This window comes from Panthera uncia, assembly GCF_023721935.1.
Source record: "Panthera uncia isolate 11264 chromosome B3 unlocalized genomic scaffold, Puncia_PCG_1.0 HiC_scaffold_1, whole genome shotgun sequence".
Lineage (NCBI taxonomy): Eukaryota > Metazoa > Chordata > Mammalia > Carnivora > Felidae > Panthera > Panthera uncia.
The window spans coordinates 43,491,274-43,511,618 of NW_026057582.1; the positions used below are offsets into that span (position 1 = coordinate 43,491,274).

General features: G+C 38.7%; 1 protein-coding gene across 16 annotated transcripts in view; it reads right to left on the reverse strand.

The window, feature by feature from the left end:
• The window catches only part of KTN1 (kinectin 1), a 108,195-nt gene extending 89,331 nt beyond the window's left edge, over nt 1–18,864 (reverse strand). For 8 of the 16 annotated variants that reach the window (XM_049612723.1, XM_049612721.1, XM_049612720.1 and 5 more), the window contains exon 1: nt 18,752–18,862. The gene's annotated coding sequence lies outside the window, so the exon portion shown is untranslated. Of the gene's footprint in view, nt 1–18,173; nt 18,263–18,751 lie in introns of those variants that run through there. The other 8 variants (XM_049612711.1, XM_049612716.1, XM_049612709.1 and 5 more) reach the window with 4 other exon arrangements.
• Nucleotides 18,865–20,345: the final 1,481 nt, after the last annotated feature.

Sequence of the window (20,345 nt, forward strand, 5' to 3'; positions counted from 1 at the left end):
TAAAAGGTTTACTTACACTACTGAAAGTTTAACATGCCAAATGAGTGACTCTCCTACTGACTGCATGGTCTTCTTTCCTACCTACTGTCTGTAAACCCAACACAGTGCTCAACACATAGTACTGTGGAAATAGATGACTAAAAGGCAACCAGCAAGGGGGGAAAAAAAAAGGTTTACTTCATGACATAAATAATTTCAAAACAAATAATTTTATGGGTTTTTTTTATAACATATAAGGTAATACCTTGAGTCCTTCTCTTTGGATTTTCTTTCAAAATAAACCTTCAAAAATACAATACACACTAATCCTATCTGTGTTCACCAGTACTCTGAAAAACAAAATCAAGGACTTTTTATCACCATATGGACTTCATTATTTTCTTGAAGCTACAAAAGGATACATAATGGAAAGTTAAAAATCAAATAGTCCAGATAAAACTACCATAAACTGGAAACAGGTACAACTTTTATATTTTAACAAACATTTAAACCTACAAGAGTCAAAAAACAAGTTGTGTTTTGGGGTTTTTTCCTATTGATGCTATTGATTTGACATCACTCCTAATAAGCAACCTAAACAAAAAACAGTAAGTTACCTTATTAAGAACAATCTCTGAGAAAAAGTCAAGTCTCTGAGATTTCACCAACCGAGTTTCCACACTCTTAAATTGTTTATAAACTATCTAGTTAACATAATCAAAACACTGAATACAGTGCACCTTCAAAATCTGTGATTGCAAAGACTCCCTTCCAGACAACAGAAATATATTTTAAGAAGTACGAAGGAGATACAAGAAATCTAAAATATAGTCACAAGAAAACAATCCCATTCATAATAGCACCAGAAACAATAAAATACTCAAGAATAAATGCAACCAAGGAAATGAAAGATGTATACACTGAAAGCTGTTAGACAATGAAAGAATTGAAGAAAATACAAATATATGGGAAGATATCATGTGTTCAAGGAAAAGAAGAATATTGTTAAAATGTCCATACTGTCTGTCCTAAGCCTTAGAGCTATAGATTCAATGCAATCTCTATCAAAATTCTACCGGCATGTCTTACAGAAATAAACCATCCTAAATTTCATGTGGAACCGCAGAAGACCCAGAATAGCCAAAACAATCTTGAGAAAGAAGAACAAAGCTGGAGGCATCACACTTCCTGATTTCAAACTATACTACAAGGCTACAGTAATCAAAATAACATGGTAGTAGAATAAAAACAGACACATAAAGCAATGGGACAGAATCAAGGACCCAGAAATAAGCTCACACATATCTGGTCAATTAGTATTTGACAAGGGAGTTAAGAATACTCAATGGAGAAAAGACAGTCTTTTCAACAAACAGTGCAGAGGAAACGGGATATTCACGTGTAAAAGAATAAACTGAACTCCTATCTTACAACACTCACAAAAATTAATTTGAAATGAATTAAAGGTTTAAATGTGAAACTACTAGAAGAAAACATAAGGACAAGGCTCCTTGACATTGGTGTTGGCAGTGACTTTTGGATAGGACACCAAAAGCACAACGAACAAAAGCAAAAATCAATAGGACTACATCAAACTAAAAACTTCTGTATAGCAAAAGAAACTACCACCAAAATGAAAAAGTAACCTGTGGAATGGGATGAAAATATCTGTAAACTCAGTATCAAATAAGGGGTTAATATCCAAATTATGTATGGAATTCCTACAACTCAACAGCAAAAAAAAAAAAAAAATCAATTTAAAAAATGGGCAAAAGGGGCGCCTGGCTGGCTCAGTCAGTTAAGCATCAGACTTTGGCACAGGTCATAATCTCACAGTCCATGAGTTCGAGCCCCGCTGTCGGGCTTTGTGCTTACAGCTCCTCGCCTGGAGCCTGCTTCAGATTCTGTGTCTCCCTCTCTCTCTGCCCCTCCCCTGCTTGCCCTCTGTCTCTTTCAAAAATAAACATTAAAAAATTTTTTTTAAAAAATTTTTTTAATGGGCAAAGGACCTGAATGGACATTTTTCCAAAGAAGATATACAAATGGCCAACAGGCACATGAAAAGGTGCTCAATGTCACTAATCATCAGGAAAATGAAAATCAAAACCACAATGAAATATCACCTTTGACCTGTCAGAATGGCTATTATCAAAAAGACAGATAACATGCACCGGCAAGGCTATCCAGACAACACTTGCACCCTGCTGGTGGGAATGCAAACTGGTATAGCCCTATGGAAAACAGTACAAAGGTTCCTCAAAAATCCAAACTCATACATACAGAAAGTAGATTGGTAGTTACAAAGAGAGGGAGGGAGAATTGGTGAAGGTGGTCAAAGGGCACAAGCTTCCAATGACAAGATGAGTAAGTTCTGGGGATCTAATGAACAACATTGGGACTACAGTTAACAATACTCTACTACATACTTGAAAGTTACTAATAGAGTAAATCTTAAAAGTTCTCACTGCAAAAAACAACAAAACGTAAAAAATAACTGTATAAGGTGATGGATATGTTTACTAACCTTATTATTTGCAAAGTATACATATATCGAATCATTACACTGTACTTTACATAATGTTATCTCAATTACACTTTCATAATGCTGGAAAAAAATAAATAAAATAAAATATAGCCATAAGAAGAGGCTCCTATCCTAAAGCTATTGTTCTGCAGACTGGGCTTAGAAACCATGTTTACAAGACAACCTTAAGAGCCATGTGAAGATAGATACTGCCTTCAAAAGACAGTACACAGCTGCCACAATTCTACATTTCAAGATCTATAAAAGACTTGTTTTATGTACTGAAAAGAGCATGTACTGAAAAGAGCAGGAAGTAGTCAAACTAAAATTGGTGAATTCATTATGGATAAATCCAAAGTCACTAACTAAAAAATTTAGGTGCATCAAAAGTCATTCAGTATAAACAAGTCATTCCAATGTCCCTTTCTCTCTCTCTCTCTCTCTCTCTCTCTCTCTTTTTGTTTTAAATACAAAAGGCTTACTAAATCAGGAAAACCCAATACACATTATAGAATGACTGATTCTGGCACAACAGTTGATAAAGTAGACAAGCTACCCTTGAAGACAAGATAGGTAAATAATGAACATGACTGAATGGTAGTACCAATCAGGGAATAGTTAAAAGGTTAAATGATCATATCCCAAAGATGCCAATTAATGTTTTAGAAAGTGCCTTAATCACCTATCAAAGGACTCCCTGTTCTCTGCCTGAACTTACTTACATTTTAATAAATTTCTTGAATAAGTCAGTTTATGATGATGTGTTGAACATAAGAATATCTCAAACGAGGAATGAAAACAAAGGATAAACCAACTAAATAATGTTTCATAAAGTAAGATTTTTATTTTATCCTTTGCCACCAAACTCCTTCAGTTCCCCAGCTGGAAGAGCAGAAATTCCAGCAGCAGTAGCTAGCTTAGATAAGGAGGGATGCCATGTTATTTCAGTCTACAGATTTACCTCACATAATAAATTGTTCAGGGGTACCTGGGTAACTTAGTAGGTTACGTGTCCGACTCTTGATTTCATCTCAGGTCATGACTCACAGTTCATGAGATCAAGCCCTGCATTGGGCTCCTCGATGACAACACTGAGACTGCTTTGGATTCTCTCTCTCTCCCTCTCTCTGTCCCTCCCCTGCTTATGCATTCTCTCTCAAAATAAATAAATAAACTCTATTAAATAAATAATTCAATTAACTGATTTTCATGAAAATGGCTCTTGAAAAGTACTACTTTTCTAACAATGGCTTTTTTTTTTTTTTTTGTATTAGGGACTGTTCACCTAAATGCACACTAAATATTCTACAATAAAATTTCAACATTATGATTTCAGCTAAAGACATGCTCAACAATTTATTTAACATAATGGTTTCCAATTATATCATACATATCAATATACTACACACAACTGGATGAACCCAGCACATTTTGCTTTGTACACATATGCCAGTCAAGAGAACCGCAGAGCTAGCATCTTCTACAACTCTTCCATTGTTTCTGCCTGGCTTAAATTTCCACACTGTTTAAAGGACTTGTGTTTGGCCTTTATTCCTCTGAAGGTGCCTATCTGAGCCATAATTTGACTTTCAAGTGCAAATAAAATTAGTTTTAAATGTTTATTCATTTTTTGAGAGAGTGCGAGCAGGGGAGGGGCAGAGAGAGAGGGAGTACAGAATCCAAGCAGGCTCCTGGCTCTGAGCTGTCAGCACAGAGACCCACGCGGGGCTTGAACTCATGAACCGTGAGATCATGACCTGAGCCAAAGTCAGACACTTAACCAACTGAGCCATCCAAGCGCCACTCAAGTGCAGATAAAATGCAAGATAACCCTGAGCTCCAAAAATGCTGAAATTAGTGCAGAAAACAGTACAAAAAGAATAAACTTTCCAAAGAGTAACACCCCACCAACCACCACCACCATCAAGTTTTCTCTTCCCTTTGGTATGATATGTCTTCATTTTACCTATTACATTTTACAATCAAAGTGTATTTGTTTTCAAATTGTTTCTATTTACATTAACTCATCTTCATTGCTAGATTAATATTTTCTTACATGTGAAATTGGTCAGTTGAGATGGAACACAACATAACTTACCATTAAAATTAATGGAATGTTTTCATGTAATAGCTTTTCGCTTAGCAGCAGGGTTTTCAAGAATGAATTCAAGATATTAAAGCAAGGATAAATACATCTGATTCTGAGTTCAATAAGAGTTTAGAGGGCAAGGGACACCAGTTCTATCTCAAAAAGAAAAAATTATTCAGCCTCAGCTAGACTAGCAAGGGATACCTATACAACAAAATAGACTAAAGAAACATAGGATGAGTGAGATCAACTAGTAGGAATAAGAATCACACTTCAAGGCTTAAAGATTTTAATTGATTGTAATCATAACAAATTAGTGTGATACTAAAATCAAATTTATTCTGAAGAGTTGAATAATAACCCAACAAGATTAAAAGAAGGCAGAGTTGAGCAAAGGAAGGGAACAGATCACAGAACTAGAGCAGTCAGGATACTGTGAGCTGAGCTTCAAAAAACAAATTAGGAGGGGCACCTGGATGGCTCAGTTGGTTAGGCAGTTAAGAGCCTGACTCCTGGTTAGGCTCAGGTCATGATCTCATAGTTCAGGGGTCCGAGCCCTTCCTAGGGCTCTGTGATGACAGAGTGGAGTGTACTTGAGATTCTTTCTCTCCCTCTCTCTCTGCCCCTCTCCTGTGTGCACACACGCACATTCTCTGTCTCTCTCTCTCAAATAAATTTAAAAAATAGGAATAGGTAAAAATGAAGATGAATACTTCCATAAGGATGGTTTTATTCCAAACACTTAAAATGACAGATAAAACATTCACATCTCCCCATAACTGTAAATATCTTTTCAGTTATTCTATGATTGATGTATTTTTTTTTAATGTTCATTTGTTTTTGAGAGCGTGCGCGCACTCATACACACACACACACGCACAAGTCGGGGAGGGGCAAAGAGAGAGGGAAACAAAATCAGAACTAGGCTCCAGGCTCTGAGCTGTCAGCCCAGATCCCAACATGGGGCTCGAACTGTGATTGATACATTTCTTGTCTCCTTTCATCATCCTTGTTTCTCTTTTTATTATTCAGTTTCTTATAATTCTTAGAATTTGGGGTTGGAAAAACCACGTAGCTGGTGTAGAGATTCCTAGTATAAATAGGATGTTAGCATCTTCATAGTATTTAACAAGTTTTTAGTCCTTTTTATTTCCAATAAATTGGCAAATTTAGAGGCTACATCGCATTCAGGATTATGACTTGAGTGTAAGACTACAGCACAGACAACGTGGCATATTTCCAAAAGTATGTATCTAATGTCCAGATGTCTCCCCCTTTGTAGTGATAGTAGCAGCTACTGGTTATCCTTCACTAGACATTATTCATTAGGGAGATGCAAATTGGTGGTATTCTAAGTCTATCATTCTTTCTTGATTAGGTAGAATACATCTATAGAAATTTCTTCCCTGACCTGAGAAACAATTCATATGAGTAGGATAAATGCTTCTATTTACCAATTGTCAAAACAATAAGCTGGTCCAACAGCAATTAATTAAAGGTTTTTGTTAAAAAATGTTGTAGTATGGATTCACAGGTTAAACACATTTGATTGGTTTCAATTCATTAGTTATTATCTTTATTGATGTTCAAATTCCCTTTTGGCCAATGGGATCCTATTCAGGACGGCTCCTAGGTTGTTTCAACACTACCCTCATACTTTTTGCCTCTATTGCTTCAGGTATGTTCTAGTCTGTGGCAAACAGACTCTAAAGTGGTCCTCATGGTCTCTGCCACTTGGGTGTTCTCACCCTTGTGCAATCTCTTGGTAAGGGTGAGTGAGATCTGTGACCTGCTTCATATCAATAAAGTATGGCAAAGGTGACAGGATGTAATTGATTACATACACATGATTATGATACTTAAGACTGTAACCCATGTTACTAGGACATGCTTCGTCTCCCTTAATGGCTTTGAAGAAGCAAGCTGCCATGTTGGTAAGCTGCCTATGGAGAAAGCCATGGAGCAAGGAGCTAAAAACAGCCTCCTGGACAATAACCAGCAAGAAACTGAGGCTTTCGCTTAGGCAGCCTGTAAAGTACTGAATGCTACCAACAATTACATGAACTTGGAAGTATATTTTTCCCCGGCTAAGCCTCACATGAGACCCCAGCCCTGGTCAACACCCTAACAGCAACTTTGTGAAACACTGTAGACCCAGTTATGCAGAAGACCGAGTTAAACTCCTGACCCACAGAATCCATGGTATAATAAATGTGTGTTGTTTTAAGTATCTAACCCTGTATCATACTGTAACAGAAACTAATCATTAAATTTTAAGTTTGTCTCATACATTTCCTGCTTAGACTGAGAAAATGCCCATTTTGAGCACTAATTTACTTTTATTGTGAAAGGTATTTAAAGACCACAATATAGGCACCAGGAGTGCTTTTTGCTACTAAGGCAGTCATTATTTCTAGGTCTTCTTAGTCAAAAAGGACCAGAAAATGTATATATTTTAAGCTAAATTATTGCATGAGGGCATATAGAACGTTTCACTAAAATTAGTACTATGGAATTTTTATGTCATTTCACTGACCTTAACACTACATCTGTTTTCAACAATGCTAAAAATCTGTTTTCAACAACACCAGCGTAATCACTCATTTCATTTAGCCCACAATGCGCACATTACATAGTACAGGAATAACAACATATATATACATTACCACCAAAATTATGATTATAGTAGTTTGAGATTTGCCTTTTTTGCCATCCTTCCTCCACTCTCTTCCTGGGATATATTTCAATTGGGATATACAGCCAAGTTACCATGTTTTAAAGTCACATGGCATAGTTCACTCTGGTGTTCACCAAGTGAATACAGGTAAGATTCAGTGGTTTCATTTTACTTTTTATTTTTAAGGGTTTTTAAATTTTCATTTAACAATTATGTAAAATATTTAAATGTCTCCAAAGTCAAGTCTTAAGAAAAATTAATTCAAAGCACAAATTATACCCTTGTGCTTTTCTACACTGTAGGTCTCTCCCTCATAAGTAACCATCATTTTTTAGACTTCATTTTCTTCTATTTCTTAATGTTATTTATTCATTTTGAGAGAGAGAGAGAGAGAGAAAGCAAGCAAGCAAGCGAGTAAGCGCCGGGCAGGGGCAGAGAGAGAGAATCCCAAGCACAGAGCCCAACACAGGGCTTGATCCCGTGAATTGGGATATCATGACCTGAGCTGAAATCAAGAAGTGGAGAAGTGGATGCTTAACCAAATGAGCCATCCAGGCTCCCCTCTCTTCTACTTTTAATAAGACACACACACACACACACACACACACACACACACTCATCTCCTTTATAAACACTTGTATCCACTTTGCTTTCTGTGTGTGTGCGTGTGTGTGTGTTTTTTTAACTGTTCCAGAATAGACCTATTTTGTGACTAGAGGCACAGTGAGCCAGGTAGAAACAGCTGAAAATGAGAGGTAACAGGGGATTTAGCACAGATGGAAAAAAAAAATTGTTTTACATCTCTACTCAAAATAAGCCAGACAAACCAAAACCCCAAACCATAGGAAGAAAATTAATGATGAGGGAGGGGGAGAAATCAATAAAAAACATTAATTAACACCAAATGGTATTAGTTTTATAAAACAGTCTTCATAAAGATTTTTAAATTTCAACATGTTAAAGATGTCAGAGATAAAAAGACTCCTTTTTTTAAAGTAGCAAAAAGGTTATAAAACAAAAACAGAACTGAAATAGATGGGTGCATATGAAAAAGCAACTCCAAATCTAAGAGATGAAAACTATACATACTGGCAAATAGACTCAACAGACAAAATGAAGTCCAGACTGAACAGAGTAGAATTGGTAAACTGCTATAGAGTACTGAATTCACCTAGTATAAGGCACAGAAAAATAAAGAGAAAAAAAACCTGAAAGAGCAATTGAGGTACAAAGACCCCAACTTAGGTTTTTCAAAAAAGATGTGAAAATAACAGAAGCCATATTTGAAGAGCTGAGAATTTTCCAAAATTGAAGATCAGATTCCTCAGATTATATGTATACATACTCTTAGTACTAGTTGGATATATAGATGTTTGTCCTCATATACAGTACACTGTGGTGAAATTGTGAAATACCAAGCACAATGAGCTGCTATTTAAGGAAATAATTAACCAGACTGCTTCACAACAAGTATCTGTAACAACTTAAGAAAACCAGATGCAAACCCTGGCATCACTGAAATGTTTGCAAATCTCTTATAATGTCACCCGGAGAGAGTGGAGACTTCAAATTTATCTGTACTTTAAACTCTATCCATATTTTAATACTCTCATGACTCTAAAAGCAAGGTGTGGACAATGCATAAAACTAGTAATTCAAAGACTTATTTCAAAGCATCTACTAAATTCACACATTCTAGCCCTTAAAAAAACCAAATTGAAATGCTAAGCAGTAAAATTTTACAGAAAACAGTAGCATAAAAGAGAAGAAACACAAATTAATTCCAGGCAAAGAATTTTGAAAGGCAACATAAAACTTTATAAGAGGACATGTAAGAATATCTTTATAACCTTGTGGTAGGGAAGGATTTCCTAAACAAGACACAAAGTATAAATCATAAAAGGAAAATACTGATAAATTCAACAAAATTAAAAATTTTATTTATTAACAAAGACACTATATAACAAAGAAGACAAGCCACAAAGTGGGAGAAGACATTTGTGATACTAATCAGCAAAGAATTAATATTCAGAACCTATTAAGAACTCCTATCAAAAAGAAAAGCAACCCAACAGAAAAATCAACAGTCATTCCAGAGAAAAGGAAACAAAAATGGCCAGCAAACATTTGAAAAGATGTTTCTTCTCAGTAAGCAGAAATGCAAAACCTACAAGGTATCATGAGGCTTACTCTAATATTTGCCAATTATCAAGTATAGGCAAGAATGTGGAGCCATCACATGTACACGTTAGTGAGGGGAATAAACTGGCACAACTGCCCTGGAAAACAATTTGGCACTGCCTAATAAAGCTGAAAATGCACCCCCCCCACAACTCAGCAATTCCACTCCTAACTAAACAGAAAGTCCAAAACAATTTGCTCAAAGGGCAAATCTCAACTCATTAGTGAGTAGAAAAATTGACTTAGTGGGTCTTAATTATCTTATTTTTAATGAAATGTCCTACCATCACATAGGTGTGGGTTTTTTTCAACAAACTTTCTTGTTCTATATGTGGCACATCTGATAATGTACTGAGTCCCATAATGTAAAATGTATTTCCTACTGTTAGTAACAAAAACATTTTTAAAAACACTATCCTGGAGATATTTATGTATGCAAGCGTACCAATACACCTATGCAAGGTGTTCACAGCAGAGTTTTTAATAATAGCAAAAGTAGAAACAACCCAAATGCCCGTCAATAGGTAATAAAGTGAAATATATTCATATAATGAAATTCCATGCAGCAGTGAAAGTGAATGAATTAGAGCTATATGCAAAATGGTGGAAGAATATCAGGACCATAAAGCTGAGGGTAAAAAGAAAGTTGCAAACGAACTCATACAGAAGGATCTCTTTTATATAGAGTTCAAAAACAAAACAGAAAAAAAAATATTTTAGGGATAGAAATAGATGTGGTAAAATCACATAAAAAAAAGTCATCAAAAAACAAAAATAAAAGCAAAAAAAGTTGGGGCGCCTGGGTGGCTCAGTCGGTTAAGTGTCCAACTTCGGCTCAGGTCACATCTCACGGTTCATGGGTTCGAGCCCCATGTCGGGATTTGCACTGACAGCTCAGAGCCTGGAGCCTGCTTCAGATTCTGTGTCTCTCTCTCTGCTCCTCCCCACTCGCATTCTCTCTCTCTTAAAAATAAATACTTAAAAAACCCCACAAAAAACAAAAAAGGCAAATATAATGGTTACTTCTGGGGGCAGGGAAGAGTAGCACAAAAAGAAAGAAAAAGTTAGGATAATGTTCTTGAACTGGTATTAGATACAAGGCTGTTCACTGCATCCTTACTCTTTATCTTTCATATATTTTATTTTGTTTTTATGTACTTAATTTTTAACAAAAAAAATTTAAAATTGAGTGAAAGGTACACAGATATTTGGTACAAAGGTATTTCTTTTATATTTCATCTTTAAATTGTACAACATATTCTATATGCTTTTGTACACCTGAATCATTCAATACTTGTTTTAACTTTCAACAAAATAAAAAAAAATGACAAGTAGAAAGAGATAAATATAAATTAAAATCTCTCAACCTCTCAATCTCTCTCTTTCTAGCTTCAGCTCTGGTCATGATCTCACAGTTTGTGAGTTCAAGCCCCACATCAGGCTCACTGCTGTCAGCACAGAGCCTGCTTCAGATGCTCTGTCCCACTCTCTCTCTGCCCCTCCCCTGCTTACGCTCTCTCAAAATAAATAAACTTAAAAATCCTCTCTCTCCCACTGACCCTGCCCTGTGCTCACTCTCTCTAAAATAAAAAAAAAAATTTTTTTTTAATTGGTATGTTATTTTAAATGCTGCTGGGATGTTTTGCTTAAATAAAACTGAAAGAATATAGAATATGATTACTCACCTATTTATACCATATAAACAATGCTAGACAAGCAGGAAAGAATTCAGCCTGGTTCATTTCAGTTATTTTATATTTATAAAGTATTTCTTGTCTCCCCTACCCCATCAGACAAGGTAAATGCATGGGTTATATTTTACATAGAATTCCGAGGCTAATCTTAAATGTGTATTTTACGTGAAAACTGCTCCAAAAATTTCAAGCTCAGAAAGACGTTATTCAAGTTAAAAATAAATGCAATTTTCTGGACACTCTCCCACCCCCAACAACCAAAAGAGCAAAATGACTAAGTCGCTTTTATAAAGGATCCAATTTAAACTTAAAATTATAGTTAACATCTAGGTCAAACTGGAAGGGATTTAAGAAATTACTCCCATTCATTAGCAACAGGGTATCAACCACAAGGATTATTATACACCAGAGAACCTGAAACTGTACCCAGATATGAAGAGTACCAATATGACAAGCTTGAGAAATTCACTTCACAGAATTCATAACCTTCAGCCACCCTCAGACATCCAGGTTATGAAAATGTGAAAGAATTACACAACACATTTCAAATAAACATGACTTCCAATAAACTGAATACAGGTCAGAAGCAACATAAAGGAATTCAACCTGTGTGTGGATATTAAAAATTTAAGAAAACATCTTAAATGTCCAGCAACATAGCATTCAGAACACTGGGGAGCTTTCAATGTACAGCTTAGCCTGTTCAAATTTATTTCAAAGATAACTAGATCTAAACACATGCAATCACTAAATTATGTATGCACACATTTTACTCAGAAGACTTACATTACTAATCAACAAGGTTAACTGGTACTATGCACAAAAATATTTTTGCTGGAATTCGTGTATTAAATCATTTTCCATTCCGCTCCCAACAATAAACCTGAAACCCTTATTTTTGGTCTCACTTTACATGGCATTCCATGTAAATCAACTAGCCATGCTAACAGAAGACTGATGGCACAAATGAGAAGCAGAAGGCTCAATGAGTCCCAATCATTTTCAAACAAGCAATTCATTCATTCATCAAATTGAGTACCACCTACTACAAGAAATATAGTTCCCTGGTAAAGAAGACAAAGTTCCCACTTCAGAGTGGGCAGTTACAGCAGTAACTCATAACACACATTCACAGAAATGAGCCTGAGAAAATTTCTTGGAATCTAGAAAGAGCATAGTCTACCTACTGTTTCTACATAAAACATTTTATATAATATTTGGTTTTAAGTTGCTTTTACTATTTTCTCCACTTGAAAAATTTCAAGTCCTCAAATTTAAGTCGCTAACATTAAGAATCAATCCTCTAACTCTGGGAGAAAAAAAAACCTGTATAACATTAATGTAGCTTTCTAATACCTAACAGATAACTGCACATAGACAGTGCCTATTTATTATTCATTCATGTATAGTAATCTCTACGCCCCACATGGGCTTGAACTCACAACCCCCAGATCAAGAGGGACACACTCCACCAACTGAGCCAGCCAGGCACCCCATTATTATTATTATTACTTTAGAAAGCATTCTTTCAAAACAGTTCAATGAATCAGGATGGGCTCTAGATCAGAATACCTCAGTTCACATTCAGGTTCCTCCTCTTACTTGCTCTTTAAACAAATTATTTAACCTGTTTCCCTAGTTTCCACCAAATAGTACCTATCCCATAAAGCTGTTTAAGAGGATTATATATGGCACCGTACATAAGTGTTTACAGAGACTAACAGCAAATAAGCACCCTAATATTAGCCATCACTTATGTAGCAACTAGTAAGATAATACACGCAAGGCAAATGAACCTCAGGCAGTTTAAGACAGTTAAGTTCACACATACAGTAAGTGGTACTAGTTAGCAGAGCTGAACCTAAGCGCTTAAGTCTCCCTAGCACACATGCTTTTTCCACTACACCACACATTATATAATTCAACTACTGGGGGGGGGGGGGGGGGGGGGGGGAGGACTTACATAAAATCTTGGAGTTAGTAAAGTCTAAGACTTGTAGGTCTCCTAAATACTGACCTCCAGCTTACTACACCAGACCACACTGTTTCCCTGGTAAATTAAATGACTCGTGCAAAAAATTCTCACATTTTCCAGTGAGAATGTAGTATAACATCAAGTCTTGTGATAGACAATTACTGAAAATCATGTAAGTTCTGGTAACTAATCATAAATGTTACTAACAGTCACAGTGCCTATGTGGCTCAGTCTGCTAAACATCCCATTTCAGCTCAGGTCATGATCTCATGGGTTCATGAGTTCGAGCCCTGCATGGGGCTCTCTGCTGTCAGTGCAAAGCCTGCTTCATATCCTCTGTTTCTCTCTCTCTCTCTCTCTGCCCCTCCCCCACTAGCGCACGCATTCACACACTCTCAAAAATAAACATTAAAAAATAAATAAATGTTACAGTCAAAATAAAGAAATATGGATAAAGGACATTTTCCTCTTATAATGGTAGGCAGTTGGATACTATGGCCCCTATGAAACTTACTCAACATGAAAACTATCTAAAAGGAGCTCTCTCACTGGAGTAAATGACATTTCTCCCCTTGATAAAAATACATAGGCCAGTGTCTACACAGAAAGCTAAATGTTTCTGGCTAGCAGTCTACTCTCCTATATACTCACTTATTTCTATAAATCCATTAAATAGAAGAATGAAAACAAAAACTGTTATTTCTATAAAAACTAAGTTACATCCTTTGGAAGGCCTTGATGAATGAATGGAAAATCTAGAATGATTTTTAACTTGGAAAGTTTCCCAGTGCCTACATTTTCATTCCATTTTAAAGAAACCAATACTAGAAATCATAGGCAATGCTTTTAGGGTATGATTTACAGAAAAAGAGATTAGTAACCCCTTACTCAAAGACAAGAGATTGATCCAAATAAAAATGTTCTAAGTTAAAACATGCAAGTTATCTAACCAATGGTCCTAATCACACAGAGAAGGTCCAAAAGATCTCCACAACACTCTAACATCACTCTCTCCAACAAGGGGTTCTCAAAAGCCTCCTGCCACTTTTCTGCTGCTCTCTGCTCCTAGGAAAGGAGTAAACTGAAAACTATATGTATCCAAGAATGAGGTATCCATCACAGTGAGAAACTGCAGAATAAGGATTTAATTCACCTATAATGAATAGATATTTAATAAATCTTTATTGAACTGACTGAAACCCTTAAGATCCATCAATAAACAAAACAGACAAAAAGCCATGCCTTCACAGAAGTTATAGTGTGTGTTGGGGACACACAGGAGAGACAATGAACACAATCAACAAAGAAATTATATAGTGTTGGAAGGTGGCAAGTGCCATGGAGAAAATAGAGCAAGATACAGGGATCATAAGTAGGGGAGTACAGCTTCAAATAAAATAAGATAGACCTTTTGAAAAACATTTGAAGAACAAAGATTTGAAGACTACAGGGTTGGCCATGATGATTTTTTAGGGAAAAAGTGATCCAAAGAGGGACAACAGCCAATGTAAAGGCTTTTACTTTGCCTATGAGAAGTCATTGCAGGGTTTTGAGGAGACAAGTGATAGAATCTAGTTGCTGAGTTGAAAAAGACCAAAGGGAGCTAGGGAAGAAGCAGGAAGGCCAGTTAGGAGGCTAACTACAGAAATCTAGGCTAGAGATAAGATGGCCAGGACCAGCCTCGAAAGCAATACAGGTGGTAAGAAGTGACTTGATTCTAGATATATTTTCAAGATAAGATAGAACCAAGAATGCCAAGTGTGAAAGAGATAAGTCAGAAATGACTCCAACTTTTTTTTTGCATGAATGTTGGATGGAGCTACCACCAAATGAGATGGACTAGACTGTATCTGAGGCAGGTTTAAAGAGAAAAATGGAAGTTCAGTTTGAATTGAGTACTTCACCTACAAGCAGAAATGCAGAATAGGTTGTCTGGAGTGCAGAAGGAAAGCCTGGGCCGGAGATATAAATATGGAAGCCATCAGCATATAGGTATTTAAAGCCATGACATTGGATGAGATCACCAGAGAAATATAAAAAGAAAAGTGAACCAAGGACTGAGCACTTCAACTTCAAGAGTAGAGGATGAATCATAAGGCAGAAAGAGCAAAGCAATTAGTGAGGAAAGAAACCCAAAAAACACTGTCCCTGAAGGAGGGGAGTATAAACAAATTAATTTAAGTTCCACTTGTATACAAATCACTTTGCTGAAACCAGATTTAAATTAAAAGTTCTTAATCAGACTGTAGTAAAGTGATATGTAAAATACTAAATCATAACTTTTATAAAAGGAGTGGAACATTTCTTAAATAATTCCTAGAAATACTCTATTTTCTATTGGAGCCTCTACTAAAATTAGTCTTAGCACTAAAAGTATATTTTGTCTATTTTATCTTTTTAACATAAAAGTCTATAACATTAGAGGAGGAAAAAAAAAAAAAAAAGCCTAAATGGTCTGCACTGCCATCTCTCTCAAAGACCAAAAACTCGTTTAAACAGCAAGTCAACAGCCCGGCATACAAATAATTATAAATTGTCATTACTTTTCTTTTTCTAGAGCTCAGATACCACAGGTTAAGTTAATCAAACTGCTTAGTTCATATTGCTTAAGATTTTTTCCCCGTTTGATTTTAATTTTGTGTATAGAAAAAGTAGCATATACTCCTATCTAAATCAATGTTTTCCCTGTAATTTGCATATAAACTACATTTTTAGGATGAGAACATCCAAAGTCATGTTAACAAAAACGGAAAGAGAAAGGAATGAAACTCAACTCTATGCATAACAGTGACTGATGTCATTTCTAAAGAACCAGTTACTCGCTTCTAGCCTCTAAGTAGTCTGGATTTACCTTCAAAATAACTAAAAACTTAAAGAGTACACAGAACAAGCAGCTTATAAGATGTTACCCTCAAATATTTGATGCTCCTGCAAAGCATGGTCTCTCTACATTTCTTTATTACATATTAGAGGTCAGATTCCTGAAAAATCCAAAAGTACTTCCTGAAAATACTAAATTTACTAACAAATGAAATTTTTACAAAGTATTATGAGATCCTTTAGATTAAAACTTTGCTACAGGGGCAGCTGGGTGGCTCAGTCGGTTAAGCGTCTGACTTCAGCTCAGGTCATGATCTCACGGCTTATGGGTTCGAGCCACAAGTTGGGCTCTGTGCTGACAGCTCAGAGCCTGGAGCCTGCTTCGGATTTCACGTCTCCCTTTCTCTCTCTGCCCCTCCACCCGTTCATGCTCTCTCTCTGTCTCTCTCTCTCTCTCTCTCTCTCTCTCTCTCTCTCAAGAATAAACATTAAAAAAATTTAAAAAAAAAAACTTTGCCACACAAAAAATATAATATTTAACTAAAATTATATCTTCCATATTTTTAAGGAAAATTCTATTTTAACTTTAATAACAGTAACAATCTTGAGTCATAGAAGTTTCAAAAAAGCGTTCACTTCTTAGGCACTTTAAAAAAGCCATACTGATTGGGCGCCTGGGTGGCTCAATTGGTTAAGCATCTGACTTCAGCTCAGGTCATGATCTCACAGTGAGTTCCGGTCCCGCACCGGGCTCTGTGCTGACAGCTCAGAGCCTGGAGCCTGCTTCAGATTCTGTGTCTCCCTCTCTCTCTGCCCCACTCACACTCTCTCTCTCTCTCAAAAAACATTAAAAAAATTTAAAAATTAAATAAAAAAATTAAAAATCCATATTGACTTAATTAACAGCTAATTATTAAAATGTTCTTCCCACATTAAAGCCTACAAACTGGAAGGATGCTTGGGGTCAGAGACCCAAGAAAACACATGCATCAAGCAGAAAAGACTACTGATGCTAAGGGATGACATAGAAAAACCTAAATTGGAACAAAATCATAAATTAATGACTCTTCAGAATGTTGACCCTGAGTCATCAAGAAAAGGTTAATACTCAATATCCCTTACAATTTGAAAGAGCTTAATATTTAAAGAAAGTTTTTCATTGGCTTTATTTTAAGCTTCAGTGTGATTATGAGTCTCATAAAGGTAAAGTAAATAGAACACCACATTCTCTAAGCACACTTGACAGAGATACAGTTATGACCACTCATGCTGTAAAATTAGAAAAGATATTTCTAATTTTACAGAAGAAGATAAACTTTTCTTAGAACCTACAAACAATAAACCCAGCTATTTCTTGTTAGATCTTTGAATGAAACGGGGAGGAGGGAGAGCTTGTTTATCAGAAAGCACAGTAAATATGAAAGCCTACAACAGGGCACGTCTACCCCAAATACAGATCAACTCCAAAGTACTCAGTGTTATTCTTGCAAAGATCATCCCAGTCTTGTTGGCAACCGTTTTAGCCAAGCTGGAGGCAGTGTGGCCATTTGCCTACTAGGTGAGATAGAACAAGTGCAACCTAATTTAGCAAAAACTCAATTTTTAAATCAATTCCTAAACAATTCAAAGTGCTCTGTTCACCCCAAGGTGTTTACCTATAGCAGGCTACAGCTGTCTAAAATTTTCAAGACTTTCCACAAAGCATCTCAAAAAACCCACAACTTGGAACAGTTAGCTCTTTAAGCAGTGCCTATTCACATACCTTCTAAGGAATCCTTTTCTGATACAGGCCCAACTACGAATTTCGATTCCTCCTTCCTCCCAGAAGGAAAGGCTAAAAGTAAACAGCCCGCTCTTTAACCTGATCAAGCCGCAGCTGTACAAGGTTAGGATGCCGCTCCCGGCGCCGGGAGCTTCCCTTCTCTGGTGCACACATGCTCCTCGACAACCAACGTGCGGGGCTGCACATCCCACACCTGGTGTCTGATTACCGTATGACTTTCGTAGGCTGCCGGTTTGGTTTTCTGCCTAGCTCCCCAAAGCCAAAATTCTCATTGTTGGAAACTGAAGGGGGAGGGGGAATCACTAAGGAAGACACACCCCTCAGGGAGAGGAAGGGATAACTTCCCCCGTCTCGAGGGCGGTCCAGAGATTTTTCCAAACTCTCCCCAAACGCATCTTTCCCAGCCCCAACTACCCCCCCCCCTTCCCGACCGTGACCCAGGGACACGCACCCGGCGGTGGGAGGGGGCACTGGGAAGAGAGCCAGCACCGGTTCCCTAAGTATCCGGAGGGGCAGCAAGAACTGAAATTCCAGCATGGCGTAAGCATGGCCCAGCTCCGGCCCAGGGACGCCGCCGGAGACGCGCTCCCTCTGTCCGCCGGCCGAGGAGGCGGTAATCCGCCTTCCTCCTGGGGGCCCACAGGCCCAGCTAAAAATAGGCGCCTCGGTCACCCCAGGGCCCTCTCCGGCCAACCTCGCACCGGGAGACGTCCCCGGGGGACTCCCCGGCCACACTTGTAGGCGCCGCGGCGGAGCCGGGGTCGGGCCCTGGGCGGCCGGGCGAGGCCAAGCGGCCCCTCGGAGCCTTCCCACCGCGGCGGCCCGACCCAGGCAGGAGCTTCACAGTGGCGACCCGGTGCCCGAGGCCTACCCAGCGGGCTGTGGCGGCGGCGGGCGGTGTCCGGGCCCCGGGGCCGCGCCCCCCCGTCCAGCGCGGCCCTCCCGCCCGCCCTGGGACACCGCGGCCGGCACAGCCCTCCCTACCCTGGTCCCCAAGGCCGGCGCCCGGCCCGGCCTGCTCACCCTTACCCTAAGCAGCCGGGGAAGGAGACCGGGAAGACGCGGCGGCACGGGCACTACAGCCCCGGCCGCCCGCTCAGAGGCGCCGCCGCCGCCGCCGCCGCAGTTGCTCAGGTGCCGTCGCGCCGCCCGGCAGGAAACGGGCGGCTTCGGGGCGGGGCGGCCCCCGGCACGTCCCGGCGTCTGGGCCGGCGGTGCCCGGAGACCGGCCCCTTAAAGGGACAGGCGCCCGCCGCCTTTGCCCTGGCGCACGCGTCCGCGGGCTCCGGTAAGCCCCAGCGTGCCGCTGGCTCGGGATTCCGGGGCTTTCCTCCCGAGGCAAAGTCCCGCAGCTAGGTGGAGGGTGGGAGTCCAGGGTTTGGAGGCTCAGCGGAATTCCCTTCATTGATTAGCCCTGCTCTCGTTCCCTGGCTCCCTCCTTCCCCCAAAGCTGGTTTCGTCTTGCATGGCCCTCCCACTGAAGCACCACCTGGCCCCCTCACTGGTTGTTGTTGTTTTTTTTTTAACCTTAACCAAACGATACTCGATTTCACCCTGCGCGTCCCAGATTTCCTCCCAGAAATCACTAGAAAACGAAATCCGCTCCTCTGTCTCCAGAGTTTCTCTGAATTCTCCTTCGGGTAACCCTGGCTTCAAACGGAAAGAGAAATTAAAAACTGACCCAAACAAATTGTGTGCAAATATTATGAAACTGCTGTGTCTGCCAGCTGGTGGCCATTCATTAAGCCAGAGTAAATAACAAGAAGCTGCCTCGGAAAGGAGAGGTTGGCCCGAATCCCTGCTTATTAGTCTGCTCTTTGCTGAGAGGATAGCAGCGATCTTCCTGCTCCACTGGCAAAGGAGATGTGCTGATTACCATTGCTTATTGCTCATCAGTCTCTTGCAGAATGCCAAGCACTGCCCAGAACATATACAAACACCCCCAGATTCTCCTCAAAAATGATTCAAACGCTTTTAGAGTGTGGCTAGAGATAAATAAAACGAGGACTCTTCACTAACTCCTCCCCCTACATCCCGACCAAGGAGGAATAAAACCAATCTTTAAGGAATGAACATCAGAACAGTTCCTACACCAACAGAGAATTTCCTGTATATGGGCTGGCTAAAAACGCACTATACGTTTGTATTGTAATTATTTTTGTCTAAGCTTTCTAGAGCACCTCCAAAGTACAAATGAAAACTGAGCAAGAATGTGTTAGCCTGAGATGTTGAGAATTCTGCCAGTCTCCAGACACTATTTCCTCCAAAAATGCATTCTGTCTTATTTTAACTCCAGAAGTGTCCTTTTTCCTTTCTCAGTAGTGTTAGTCCCTCAGCTGCTCCAATGCCCTCAAAGCAATCTCTCTCTAAACCACTGGCTGTCTCCTAAGCATGTGCCCAAGGATCCAGCTTTATTGAAGAGTGAAGCCATTAAACTCAATACAAAGGGGGAAGTGCATCATTTGTATAATGGAGTTTAAGGACTCTTGATTTAGCTCACAAACAATCACCTAACTTCCTCTGGTTAGTACCAAGACAGGTTTTAGGCTAGAATAAAAATTTTTATCATTTTTCTGACTTCAGTAAAACCTCAGTGTCATTTTAGAGACAGTAATATTTAAGT